This window comes from Lepisosteus oculatus, chromosome 6 (genome assembly GCF_040954835.1).
Source record: "Lepisosteus oculatus isolate fLepOcu1 chromosome 6, fLepOcu1.hap2, whole genome shotgun sequence".
NCBI classification, from domain to species: Eukaryota; Metazoa; Chordata; class Actinopteri; order Semionotiformes; family Lepisosteidae; genus Lepisosteus; species Lepisosteus oculatus.
This window is the reverse complement of record NC_090701.1, coordinates 3,861,576-3,875,653: the sequence shown is the minus strand read 5'-3', so window position 1 is coordinate 3,875,653 and position 14,078 is coordinate 3,861,576.

The window sequence follows — 14,078 nt, the reverse complement described above, 5'->3', positions numbered from 1 at the left end:
GGGAGCTCTTGCTTGTGCTCACAGGTATTGAACTCTGGCCTTTGATGACGACAGGTGCCCTAACCAGCAGAATTACCAGCGGGTCTTCTGCATGAAACACGTGTATAAAAGAGTGTGCAGCGGGCATTCATGTTGTTCCACATTTAGGAGTTTGGCAAGCCCTGTGTTTTTCTATTTTAAGGGCTGGATTTGTTTAGGATGAGCTTTAGAGGGGCTGGTTTTACTGCACTCTGAGTGCCACAGCCACAGATGAGTCACCGGGCACTTCATTCCAAACCACTAAAAATGTTTAACTGCATTTCCTGTGTTAATTCTGTTTCGGGGCATGAATAAACTCCAGGTGTGCCTTAATTAAAGGCAATCACAGAACGGAATGAATAAAGTTTCTATGAAGCATATCTGGTTTGACAAAAAGAGGGGGTAGATTTGGACTTGCTGCCTGCCTTACAGACAAGCACCAGTGCTCCAAATGATAAATCCTCAAAGACAAACTTTTAGTTTGGGACTGAGTTTCTATTTCATTCGCAAGAAGTTGTGCTTTGTGCATTACACATACACATATCATCAAAAGAAAAAAAAAAACACCACACCCATTTGGATTCGGTTATGTCAAATCGCCCAATTAATTCTGTTAGCAGCCCCTTCTTTTGCAATATGAGTTCGGGCAAAAAATCTTCTCACTTAAAGCTACTTGAAAACTGTAAAGATGCCAATTCTAGCCTTGCGGTACAATGTCTATTCAAAGAACTCCAATCACTGACCTAATAAGTGTCCATCATGTTTGTCGATAATGGCACACTTTTCTCAAGCCTGCAGTCAGCTTCATTATCTACAGTAGTTCTCCTCCACTAATAGAGCAGTGAGAGTTATCTGATTTCCCAGGTCCTTCAACAGTGGTGCCTCCCCACCTCATCACAGCCCTTTGAACTGTCCAGATGGACCTCAGTCCTAACAGGAGCACTTTGGAATTGTGTTGAGCCATTGACTGAACCACTAGACCCCTCGTATTGCAGCTGTGCTCACTACGTCCTCTGCAGGACCCACTGACCGCCCAGCAAGGTGGCGGTCCTCACATTCATGCACCTTCAGAGCTGCACCTGAAGGCATGCATTCCCCAACTAAGTCATTCTTATCAAAGGTATATTTAAATAAATCTCCTTTTGCCTTCATGGCTTTGTATGGGAGATCTGTGCATCCATTTACCACCTCACCCGAAAGCTTATAAAACTTCACTTGATAGATCTGATACATGGACACATGAGGAAACCTCTGTATCTCTACTTCCCGAAAGCTTGCTGAGCTTCATATTCAGGGAAAGACATGTTTTTAAGCTTTTCATTTTCGTCGGATGGGTGACATTTAAAGTTCATGGTCCGGGGGGACTGAGTCAACGCCACCCTGTCATTGATGAGGAGGGGGAGCCGATCTTCCTCATCAGTCTCAATTAATGCCCCTCCATGTAGGGGGTAAGTAGGCCAACTTTAAATAGCTCCTCAGCAACATTTGCAGTGGTGTTCACATTTCTCCAGTTTTTACCCACGCACTGGAGAATGGAGCATCAGGGTGCTGCACCCTTCCAAAAATAGCTGCTCGTACCCCTTCTCAGGGGGAGAAACAGTGACTCATGGGCTAATGATAAAAGACATGGTGGTGTCTCAGCGCAGGCAGAATGAGAACTTTTAACGCAAAAATAGGTTTAAAATTGCTTCTCAGATAACCTTTTACACAATAACAGGCAAAATCTAATGTTGGCAAGGATGGAGAAACTGGACCCATGAAGAGAAAAAAGTGACCTGATCGAAAATAAAAGCATCAGTAGAAGCTTTGCGCTTGTAGTTCAAAATAGTCACTCTAATTGGCGTTTTGGTGAAGATAAAGTAAACCTCACCCTTTTCTTCTTTGCAAGACATAAACGTCTTTGTCCTGGGCTCTACCAGAAACTGGGTTCTTTGAACTTAGCAAATTTTAAAGCTACTGCATTAAAACTACAGTTGCTAAAAAAATCACGTGTGAAACAAGTATGGTTATAATTAGGCAATAATAAAATATTAAGACAGGCTTATGAAAACATGCATACAATTTCTCTCTTGTGCAATTGGCACCTACAGCTTTGATAGGAATTAGTTTAAGAGCCTTTTTGTTTATAACATTTTGTTTTGCTTTACCAAAAGATTAACGCTCTTATCAGGGCAATGCAGAGAATGATTAAAGTTGCTGAACCCCCCAAATGCTTTTATTTTATCCTTTTCTCCCGGAATCACAACATGTTCCAGCACAAAAGCAGGACGCAACACCTTTTCTGCATGTCAGACCTCATTCTCCACTGCAGCGGTGTTGATTAATCAGGAAAGCCGAAGGACCTGTATCACAAACCACATTTGTACTTATTGTTCCATTCGTCAAAATGCAGATCTACCATCCAAATAATCAATTTAGAGTTGGCTCCTGAAATAATCAGTAACAGCTGTCAGTTTAAGTCCAGAGCTTTTTGCCACTGTGTGTGTTATTTTCTCAGGTATATTGATCGGGTTGTCAAAATATTTCATTAGCGCCTGACAATATTAAATATGAAAATCATGTCAAAGGTAAATGTCAGGGGGCTATAAAATTAGCCTCCTTATCTGCAGTACATTTATCAGTTGATTAATGGAAGACAGTACTGCCAAAACAACTGTTGGTGAATTATTTATAAATGAGTGATGTGTCTTGTATGTTGTTTCGGGCTCTGAACAGTGGGGTATCAATAATCAAAAATAAATCAGCTTAATTGAGCAGCAGCTTTGTTAACAGGTTATGGGTGATCTCAGATTTTGATTTCTTCTTGTTGTTTTGATCTCCCAAGACAAGGGTTTAGATATCAGTGTGATGCTGCTTTGCAATTATATCCTGTGGACAAAAGGATTTAGAAAAAACAAACAAACAGTACATCTGGCAACCTGATTTTACAACAAATGTGCTTTTGTTTTGTTCTCTGTTGGAAGATAACACCAATCGTAACAATTTAATGAACTACATATTTTTGTGGAAGATAAAGTGGAAACAGTAGTTAATATGTTAGGCATTGTACTCCTAAAGGCTATTATGCCCAAGCATGGATTTTTTAAAATTTTCTGTTCTATAATAGCAATGCTAGAATCCATCCATCAATCAACGTTTTTATTATCAATGCTCAGTTTTAATCACTGGCAATGAAATGTCTTTTCTACGAGCTCACTGGGAGGGGAGTTGGGGATAAAAATCACAAAATTAAAGTAACAAAATAAGGTTACATAATAATAGTGCAATAGAAATTGAATAAGATAAACTCAGACAAAAAATGTAAATAGAGCTGCAATGTGTCCAGGGTGTATGCAACACATTATGTCCAAGTAGTGCAGTATGCTGAATACAATGGAAACTGTGTGTCCATGTAGCCATTACGGTGATTTGCTGAAGGAACTGGAGCTTGGCTATTTAGCAGTCTTAATCCTTGGAAGTAGAAGCTGTTCCGTAGTCTGTTGGACTTGGACCGAATGATTTGCTACCGTTTACCAGACAGTAGGAGGGAAAACAGTTTGTGATTGGGATGACTGGGGTCCTTGAGAATGGACATGGCCTTCCTAAGACATCTAGCTGAGTAGGTACCCTGGATGTTTGGTAGCTCACAGCTGGTAATGAGCTGCGCTGACTTCACCACCCTCTGCAGTACTCTGCGATCCCGGGCGGAGCAGCTCCCATACCAGGCAGTGATGCAACCAGTGAACCAGTGAACCTCTGAACAGTGCACCTGTAGAAGCTGGCCTGGATATGTGACGGCATGCCGAACTTCTTTAGCCTACGGAGAAAGAATAGACACTGCCGTGCTGTTTTTACAACGATGTTGGTGTGGTGGGTCCAGGCTAAGTCCTCTGTGATGTTAACTCCCAGGAACTTAAAACTGCTGACCCTCTCCACTACAGTCACGTTGATGTAAGTAGGTGTCCCGATGACTGTTGTATCAAATTTAATGATGGAGTGTGAGTTATGCTTGGCAACACAATCACTGGTAAATAAGGAGTAGAGGAGAAGGCTAGGCACACAGCCTTGGGGGGCTCCAGTGTTTAGAGTCAGGGTAGAGGATATGTTGGTGCCCACCCTCACCACCTGCGGACATTCCGATAAGTCTAGGATCCAGTTACAAAGGGAAGTTTTCAGTCTCAGGTCCTGGAGCTTGATGACAAGCTTTGAGGGCACTATGGTATTGAATGATGATCTGTAATCAACAAACAGCATTCTCACATATGTTCCTTTCTTATCCAGGTGTGAGAGGGCAGTATGGAGGGCAGTGGCAATAGCATCCTCTGTTGACCTGTTCTGGCAATATGCAAATTGCAGTGGGTCTAGGGTGTCAACTGATAAGTGATGTGAGTGCAATGGGGCGGTAGTCATTCAGGCATCTGAATCTGGGCTTCTTAGGAACAGGGACAACAGTGGTTTTCTTAAAGCAGGAAGGAACTATAGACTGAGCTAAAGAAAGAAAGAAAGAGAATGAATAGAACATACACGTATTTAAAGTAAAAGGATACTAGGTTTTTGAGCAACTTCATTTTCTCTGTGGACAGAATTGCAGGAATGAGTTTGAGGTCATTGCAATTGTTTGAATAATTAATAATCTGAATTACCTCTACTACAATTAACTGAACTGCATTCATTCGTATGCCCTCTCTGCTCTTGCTTGTGCTGTGTCAGTGAAGGTGTCTGATTATGTCGTATGTCTCTCAGTATCAGGCAGCAGAGTATTGCAGTGCTTGAGGCTCTGGGGACTGCAGGTTCAAATCCCAGCTGTGACAACGCTGTTTCACTTGTGGGCCAGCAGCTCAGAGTTCTTCACTGAACATGCTGCTGGATAAATGAGGCTCTGGGTCACCATTATAACCAAAAATGTGTTCTTCATTAACTTACCTGCTAAAATATTGGAAAAATAAAAAAATCGGTAGACTTCATTATGATTGTCCAGTTTTATACTGTAGCTCTGCGTGTTTATACATCTTTCAAAACTACAAACTGCCACAAAATCTGACTGATATGAAAATATACCTAACATTGTGACCTGACTGAAAACTGACATTTGTAGGAAGTTAATAAACTGTTCCACTGAGCTCTTCATTACAAAAAAGCTAAAAATACAGCATACTATACAGCATATAATCACAATTATTGTGTCTCGGGTTTACACTGATATTTTGCGTATACCTCTTTGTTTCCCATACATAAATTCTCAGAAAGTCATAGTAATTACCCATAATATTCGGTGGGTAACCACTGATTTCTCCTCATTACAAAAATGCACATACTGCACATGTAAATTTATCACTTGCATACGAGCAACATAAAGTCAGATCCACTTAAATCTCATTGAAGAAGATTGTAGACCAGGAACCCAGATACTGTATTGAGTGTAGTGTAAGAGATTGACCTATATTCAGGATATGGCTATTATTTTGTGGAATGTATTATAGTTTTATCACATCAATGATGGAAATATTATGGAAAGGGTTTATCATGAGAAAGAAGATGAAAAGATAACAATATATCTTGTCTTTAATACAAAGATCATTGTCAATAAAGCAGTGTCACTGTATTTATTAAGTAACCAATATACAATTTATTATGAAATACAGATAGATAACTTCCTCATTTTTCATATATTTATTAAACCCTGTTCCACAGTTCTGGGCACTAGAACTCATATTTATACACACAAGCACTCATACTGTATATAAAAGTGTGCACATACAGTAGCTGTATAAATTGCATATATAAAACCTGACAGGAGCAAAACTAAACATAAAGGTCTGATGTACAAATGTATTTGTGGTTGTATTTTCAATTACACATCTTTCTCTCAAGAATTTCCATTGAAATTTAAAATGGAACACCTCTGGGCAATTGGTAGAGGTTTGCATGACCAATTAATAGAATTTTCATCAATGTTTTCTTGATCTTGCTTGAGGCAGGGTTCAAACTGAATATAGGTTCAGAGGTCAGCTTTAGATTTTCTGATCTTAGCTTCCCTTGGCTGTTACCTTGAAGTCGCAGAGGACAGACGGAAGTCGAAAATAAGGATCACATTTCATAGTATTTTATTACAATGTTGGAAAATAAACTGCAATATGTCAGAGTTTTAATAACAAGGTGATAACAGAAAAACCATACCATTTGGATACCATTTATCCAAACGGAAGTTGAAAAGACTGCTACTCACTTATCTTAGTCTTCTAAAAGACACACAACTTAATGGTACAACACTCACTGTTAATGACTGCTTTCACTGCCACAGTTTTTCCTGCCTCCTTATCTTATCCCAGCTTTTAGATTGAAATATATATGTTGTGCTTAAAGGTGTAAGCAATTAACATGGTAAAAAATATACAATATGGGGTGTTTAGATTTTAGCTGGAATATTGAAATAAAATGAGCTGTCTTCTTATAAAGACACAATTTGGAATTGCTCTACAGTAGAATTTTAAATTTCTGTTCAGGTACAGTAAATGACCTTCTGAAATATTAACCTGCATTAATTTTCTTTGTCATTTTAAAAAAAGAAGGTCTGGGCAGTGATGGGCACCTGTTCATTTGTGTTTTGTAACCCTTTGGAAACATGACTTATTTTTTAACTATGACCTTGTTTCCATGGAAACCTGTTCAACTGTACAAAAGAAGAAAGAAAGATGCCCCCAAGGACAAGTTCACTTGTCAGCCATTTCTCTGGAGGAGCTCTCAATAAATTTGTTAGCGGGAAATGTTTCTAAGGTCACAGTCATTTCTTTTCTTTTTTTTCTTCATTTGTGTCAACACTCCATTACACTCTGTATGAGTCTGTATTTTTAATTTCAACCTATGTGATAGATAGATCTTCATAAGGATCACGAGAAGAGCTGGAGCCAACAAAATGCAAGATGTCTGTGGAGGTGAAACAAAGCTAAAACTGTCTACCAAATTTTATAAGAACAGGTCTCCTGCCTTGTGATTAGGGATTGAATTGGCTTCATCTTATTAAAGGTTACAGTCCCCATTGTAAGTGTAACATAAAATATTTACCTCTGCTCTGTGAATTCATCTGCAAAACTGGATTAAGCAAGCCTGAATCTCCTTATGTAGTTTGAATCTGAGCACACAGAATTCTTGCTTAGATATTGGCAGCAGGATAAAACATTTGGCCCAACATATGAACTCAAAACCATAAATCTCTTTGTAATTATCTGCTTTTGTGCTGTCAGATGAAAGCATTTACTGTATTCTTGCATGTTACTGAGAGAAAAGATTTGAATATGGTTGAAAATGATGTCTTGAAAATTCACCAAACTGTGCCACATGTTTAAACGGTTTACTTTAAAACTGGATTGCCTTTTTGCACTGCAGTAGTTAGAACAGGTTGCAGTGCATAAGAACTGGTGACTGCTTAAGAAAAAGTTTGGACATTTGACAACTCTGTTTATGACCTAGTTAAAAAATAAATAAATTGTTTTTAGTAAATTCATATTTTATGCCTAGTAGCGGGGAAATCAAAGCAAAAGCTGTTATTATAACAGATGATTTTATCATTGCTGTTTTTTTTTACAGTAAGGGTCAAAAGCATGTCCTCTGATTGCTCTGCTACAGATTTAAACACCTTTCAGTCATTCAGTAATCTTTCTCCCTTTGCATCCCTTCATCACAGTCTTCCATTTCTTCTAGTCTTATATGTGGGTTCAAAGATGGCTGATGGGGCCAGGTTGGACAGACAGGATCTGTTTTGGCCATGTGTTTCATGAACAAGGCAGTCCCAGGCAATAATCTACCAAAAAATTGAATATGAAGCTTCAAATGGGAAAAACAACAACAACAAAAAAAAGCCAGTTCCTTTGATCTGTCCCTGAAAGTCAGTAGATTATGAACTGGGTGTAGAGACATCCTCATCCCTCTGTGGACACTGTGGCAACGCATTGAAGAACAGAAATGTAAATAAAAAAAGAAAGATGAGCCAGGCAGCTCCTACTGAGTTTGTATGTCCTGGGTCAGCACAGGTCCTACTCATTACAAATATGTGCTAAAATGTGAATCACAAAACATGAGATGTTGTGTACGCTCTAGAAAAGCCCACATGGTGTCCAATTCATTTAACTAAGAGGAATTTAAGTAATTAGTCATTTCACTGACTTTCAGTAACTTACTGAGTTCACTAGTAATTTTACTAAGAGGATGTTTGTTTATGTCAAAATTAGGCAAAATATAGAAAGACTGTCTTTTATGAAGCCTGTCTCCATCCTAAAGATGCTCTTGAAGGCAGTGTTCATAAACCAAATCATTGAGAAAATTAAGAATTTCCTTAAATGTAGCTTGAAACTGTGTCCAATATACTGTATCTCACTTTGTAATGCTGAAGTATTACTATTATTATTATGGTATTATGGCCCAAGCATCATCAAGTTGTTAAATTGCACTGGAAATATTAATTTTCAAATTTTGTTTCCTTAGTCATAACCCCGTGAGCTCAATTTAGAAATCTAAAATTCTATCGTAATAGAATTAAGGAATACTTAGTTTTCTAATGTGCAGAAGAGGAGGCAGCCATATAGAAATACATATTTGAAAAACTGCACATATCTGTTTAGTAGGAGAAAGGGAGAAAATAGCTTGCATACATTCTCACAAATTATGGGCAGCAGAAACCAAATGCAATGTCGAAGAGGAATAAATAATGTCTTGACTGAATAACTCATAGATATCAGCTGCTACGGGAGAATGAGAGACAAAATAACACACAAGAGACTAATAGTGTTTTTACATGTAGTCCTAGAGGATGCCTTTGAATCTCTTTCCCTTCCCTCCTCTCGGGTGCATTTCATGGCTAGAGTTGGACGTGCAGATGATTTGGCTGTCCTAGATAAGTGGAAGCCAGTTGATCATTGCCTCGATGCTCGATTTGTTTGCTTGCTTGCAAGATGATGCTAGTTTTGGTTCTTCTTTCTTCTGGCTGTGTTAGAAAGGTATTCTGCAGGCAGCATTGATGATGCTGCTCCAGCGCCTTGAGGTGTCTCCTGTAAAGCTGAACTCCATAGAGTAGGGTGGGGAGCATGACTGCTCAATAGACCATTAGTTTGGTTTTGGATCTGAAGTTATGATCTTCAAACACCCGTTTCCTCAGGCAGATGTAGCTGCACTTGCACATTTGAGGCACTTTTGGATCTCTGTCTAGATGACTTCTGAGGAACAGGAAACACTCAACCTTTTTTAGTCTCCCCATGAAATCTGAACAATAACAACACTCAACACTCAGTAATACCATCTGGACAAAAAGAAAGCCTCTATTGCAAGATTCAATACTGAAGACAAAAATGTATCTGTTCTTTTGTTCTTTTCAAATCTTTTTCAGGAGTTTGTACTCAATATATTTAGTGTCACCACACACTGTACTGTATATACAATAGTTCTAAGATATTTCTAAATATTTCAAACTGTCTAAAATAACACCATGTTATTTACATTTTAATTAATGAGCAGATTTAATGAGCTCAGGTCATGATTTCATTAAAACACCAGGATATCATGGAAAGGTATAAAGTTAAAATTGAATGATGTAGATCTCCTGGCTGTTAGGATACCTGACACTAGTCCAGGACCAACACATCTGAGTGCTTCCTGCTTCCTTGATTGCAAATACTAAAGAAGATCACTGGAATCAGATTAATTGCATATCTCAAAAGGGTCTGAGTAAATGCGTCAAATCAAATGGAATCTCTGTTTGGACAGAATAAAAATAAAACAAAATCACTTTTATAGTTTTATTAATTGCAATTCACCATTGGGTTGGAAAACAGATAGAGAGTAAAAAACGGTACAATCATTACTCACAAGTATTGGGAAGTATTGCTGCTATATGCCTACATTGGTTATTTGTACAGATATTAATTGAGTAACAGTGACGATAGTAACAAATAGAAGATATTTTCTCTGCTTTTTATTTCATCTCACACTAAAAATACTGCTGTTGTTATTGCATGAAGCAGATGGTATGGGAAAACGTGTTAAAACATTTAACTCTGAAAAAACCTGGTGAATCTGTACCGTGAATATTTCGTCCGTGAGCCTCGTTGACAGGATATTTAAAATAAAACAATCTAACATCGTACGTGAGCACCATTTCCAGCTGGGGTTTAAAAACTACTGTTTCACAAGCAAATACGTCATCCCACTTTAAGAAGAAATGCTGTTTTATGAAAGACTAAAAAAAAAGTGAGAAAAAATCAGTTGTCTACTATATTTAACTGACCCATAAATCTGTTTTTAAATTCCCTTCCATTTAAAATACCCTGGTGAAAGCTTCTATCACACAGCCTGTTAAGTACCACAATCCATGCATAGCGCTACATTTATCCCAACAATGTAATTGGTCCAGCTCCCTCGGCTAGTGGCTCAGTTACTGGCCCTCCCTCAGGCCCACTGTGAAGAGAAATCCCAAACCTCCCCAGGCTCAAGGCGCTGAAAAAAAACGGCTTCGCGATCACCCGCTACACGCGGGCTAGCAACTGCACCGAGGGGAGGTTCTGTACAACACCACAGGCAACAGATGAAAAGGAGGGCCTTCCCTATCCGTAACACTGTGATGTTATGCACTACCAGGCCATAACACAGTGGAAAAAAAAAGGACAAGCGCTTCACAGACAATGTAACAGAAGGCCTGCTCAGTGTTTTACCTGCAGCAAAATCTATATAGGAGGGGAAAGAGAAAAGTGGTGTTGGGGTGGGTGGGGGGGGGGGGTGCTGAGGGGATAAGGGGATGATCATCAAGCACTTGACTCATTTGGAGAGCTCCAGCTGGCTGAGCCAGAGGGCTAGCAGAACAGGAAAGGAAGAAACACCTACTGCCCCCTCCCAGCACTCAACACCCTCCCCCCACTCTCCCAGTAACCTCCACTGCACGCAGCCAAAACAGACACTGCACAACGTCGATAAATTCAGCGAGGGAGTGCGTCTGCCATTTTTTTCCCCTTCACACAAACAGCACCGGTATTTATCCTTCTGTCCTACTGAGGTATCTTTCGTTCCTGAGCTTTCTCTGTCATCGGGGGAACCAAAGCAGGGAAAAAACAGGTAATAAATGGTGATGACAGACTGCTGATCTTCTTTAACTGCAGCAGCATCAGCAATAATCACACAAGTTCTTTTCAAAATCAACTTTATTTAAACTGTATCTATGAGCCATTCACACTGGTGACCAGATAACTGGAGGTTTGTTAACAACAAACATTTTAACGGGCTTTTTATGAAGTATAATTATCAACACAGCTACAGGCAGTCGTTTGTGCCAAGATTATTTTAATAGTTTATAATGCTTATGATTATTATGACAGTGAGGAGGAAGGAGTTTAAAATTAAGTTAATAAAGTGTGAAATCTGACACTGAGTACATGAATGTATTTATCATACTTTTTAAAAAGAACATTTTATCACACAGTGCGACGTAACTGATTTATTACAAAGGTGTTCAATTCTAGAGAAAGAAAATTGTATCCACCTCACATGTCTGCAGTTACATAAATCTAACTCTTACAAATAGCAAAAACACAGGTCAGACACAAACCTCCAGAACAAGACAATTGAAACAGAAATGCTTCACCAAACTGCTGTTAAATATACAGTATTTATTCTTAAGTAGTATTCATTAATATTATTTATTTATTCTAGCTGATAACATCTGAAATTGAGATTGTGAAGGTACAGGACTAATATCAGACCTCAGATTACAGAAATTCTTTTGTATCCGTGCTGAAGTAAAATATACTTACTGTATTTTTCCTTCTTGGGTGAAGTATTTTATTGTGCTGGAACAGACAGAAAACATAAAACCAGATAGACAAAGATGCTTTTGTATTAAAAGGGTGCTGTGTCAGTGATGTTGTTGTGCAGGCTACCTCAAAACAGTATCAACACGTTTCTGAATACATTAGAGAATTGAAGACACCAAACATTTCTGTTCGTGTACTATACAAAAAGAAAGTTAGATATTTCGTTGAAACTAAAGACATTTTTAACAGGTGAGAATTCATCACTTCATAAAAATATGCTCTGATATTAATACTGTCACGATTGCAATCCCTCCTCTTAAGGGCGCTCAGACCCTTTCGTATTTTAGTCCATTCTGTGCACCTGCCCCCTGTTCGCCCGTCTTTATTTAAGGCAGGCGCACCATCCATGTCTCACTTAGCATTGGGATAGGGAAGCCCGCAAACCCGCAAGCCTGCCTACCAGCGGGTCCAGGAGAGAACTGACGGCATAGGTTTCCACACGGCGTCCTGACCATCTGAGTCCGGGGCTCAGAGCGCCTGGTCTCGTTACCTTTGTTTTATTCCCTTTCCGGATTTTAACTGTGTTTGTCTCGTCTGCGATGGATCACCCGGTTTTGGACTTTGCACTGTCTGGATCTGTCTGCCCTTGCCACGCCCCTCGAGCGCCGATCACCGCCGTCACGCCCCCCTGTCTGTCAACACGTCCTTCCCCGCTGACTTCCGGATTATACCATCTGCATAGGGTCCTGAACTACGCTTACAAATATCTAATAATAATAATAATAATAATTATACTCCAATGTATGAAACGATGGGACGTTTGAGGACAATAACAAATTAACAAAAAATGTTTTTTGTTAGAAAATGTATGGAATATTGTAATAAAGTGGAGCTATGCAATAAACAGATTTTACATATAAAAATTTAAAAATGGATAAATATTCAGACCAATTGATTGTCTCCTCAAATAAGTCTCCTTTTGAAAGATTAGATTTGCTTGAAATATGTGCAATTAATATTAAATTGATGTCATTTTTAGAAAACAAGTGGAGGAAGTGCTCACAGTTTTCCCAAGTGCATGTGGGTTCCTGGTTTACTGCTTTTCTTCTGGGCTTTCCGTGAGGCGCGTCAATCCCTTAATGTAGACAGAGAGTCCTGGACTATTCAAATTTATTTTGTTTGTTTTCACAAGATGAAGTTTCGTCATGTTAAGGAGAACAAGTTAGAAGCTTTAAAGTAAAAAAGGAATGAAACTGCAAATCATACATTGGAGCAGTTTTCCTGTTGTTTGAACTGCTGCGTCACAATTTTGGTAAAGTGGGATATAACAGGAAATCCCCTTATTATGTACAGTATCCCACCCAACGAGCCACATGCGATTTGCCACAGAGAAAGGAAACACGAACACCTTACTGGCTCTGCAACCCCTCTCTCTCTCTGATCCGGAAGGCAAAAGGTACCGCTCTTTTCACCTTCAATTTCACGCTTTGCAGCTGCGAACTCACTCTGAAGGACATCCGGCCCTTGGCGTCTCTGACCAGAGAACTGTGGAAGAGAAGAGAAGGAGCGATGGAACTGAAACAAAGAAGTGGGCAGCAGCCCTGCTTCCTGACCGTGGCTAGCTCACCCTTCGTTACTTTACTGATTTAGGATTGATTCCTTACTTTTTTTTATACCTTGTGGCCACTACTTTCTGAGACAGACAGAACTCTACCCCAGCTTTGCCAGACACTATGCCGTATGTCTCTCATACGGATTGTCCACCAAACCTAAATACATATCACAACCTTTTTTAAAAGTACACTTCCAACACTATCAGCGGTGGCAGAGGTTGGTTTACGGTTTCGAGTAACAGTTAGCATGAAGATAAAATCAGTGGCGTTACGGAGAGAGCCGGACCTCTTCTGATCAGCACCTTGGCCAAAGGATGAATCAGCGCTGTCCTGCAGCTCCTGCCACAGCTCGTGCCATTGCACTCGCAGGCTGACAGGCACTTTGCATTGCTCAGAATGAGAATGGAGAATCAGCTTGAGGGACCGCAGCAGACCGACAACATGTTTCTGATGCCAATCAAATGAGCTCTTTCATCGTACAGTAGATGCAGCGGCTTCATTAAAACTGAGAATCCCAAACCAGGCAGTTGTGATCCCGGGGCTGATGTTAACTTCAGATGGTTTATCAGGGATGGGCAATCCACTGCATCCCTCGAACTCCCTGTGCCTGGATATGTTACAGTGGCCATCAACACCACATGCCCTTGTTAGACAGCCCTGCAGTTTGTCATAGTAAGAT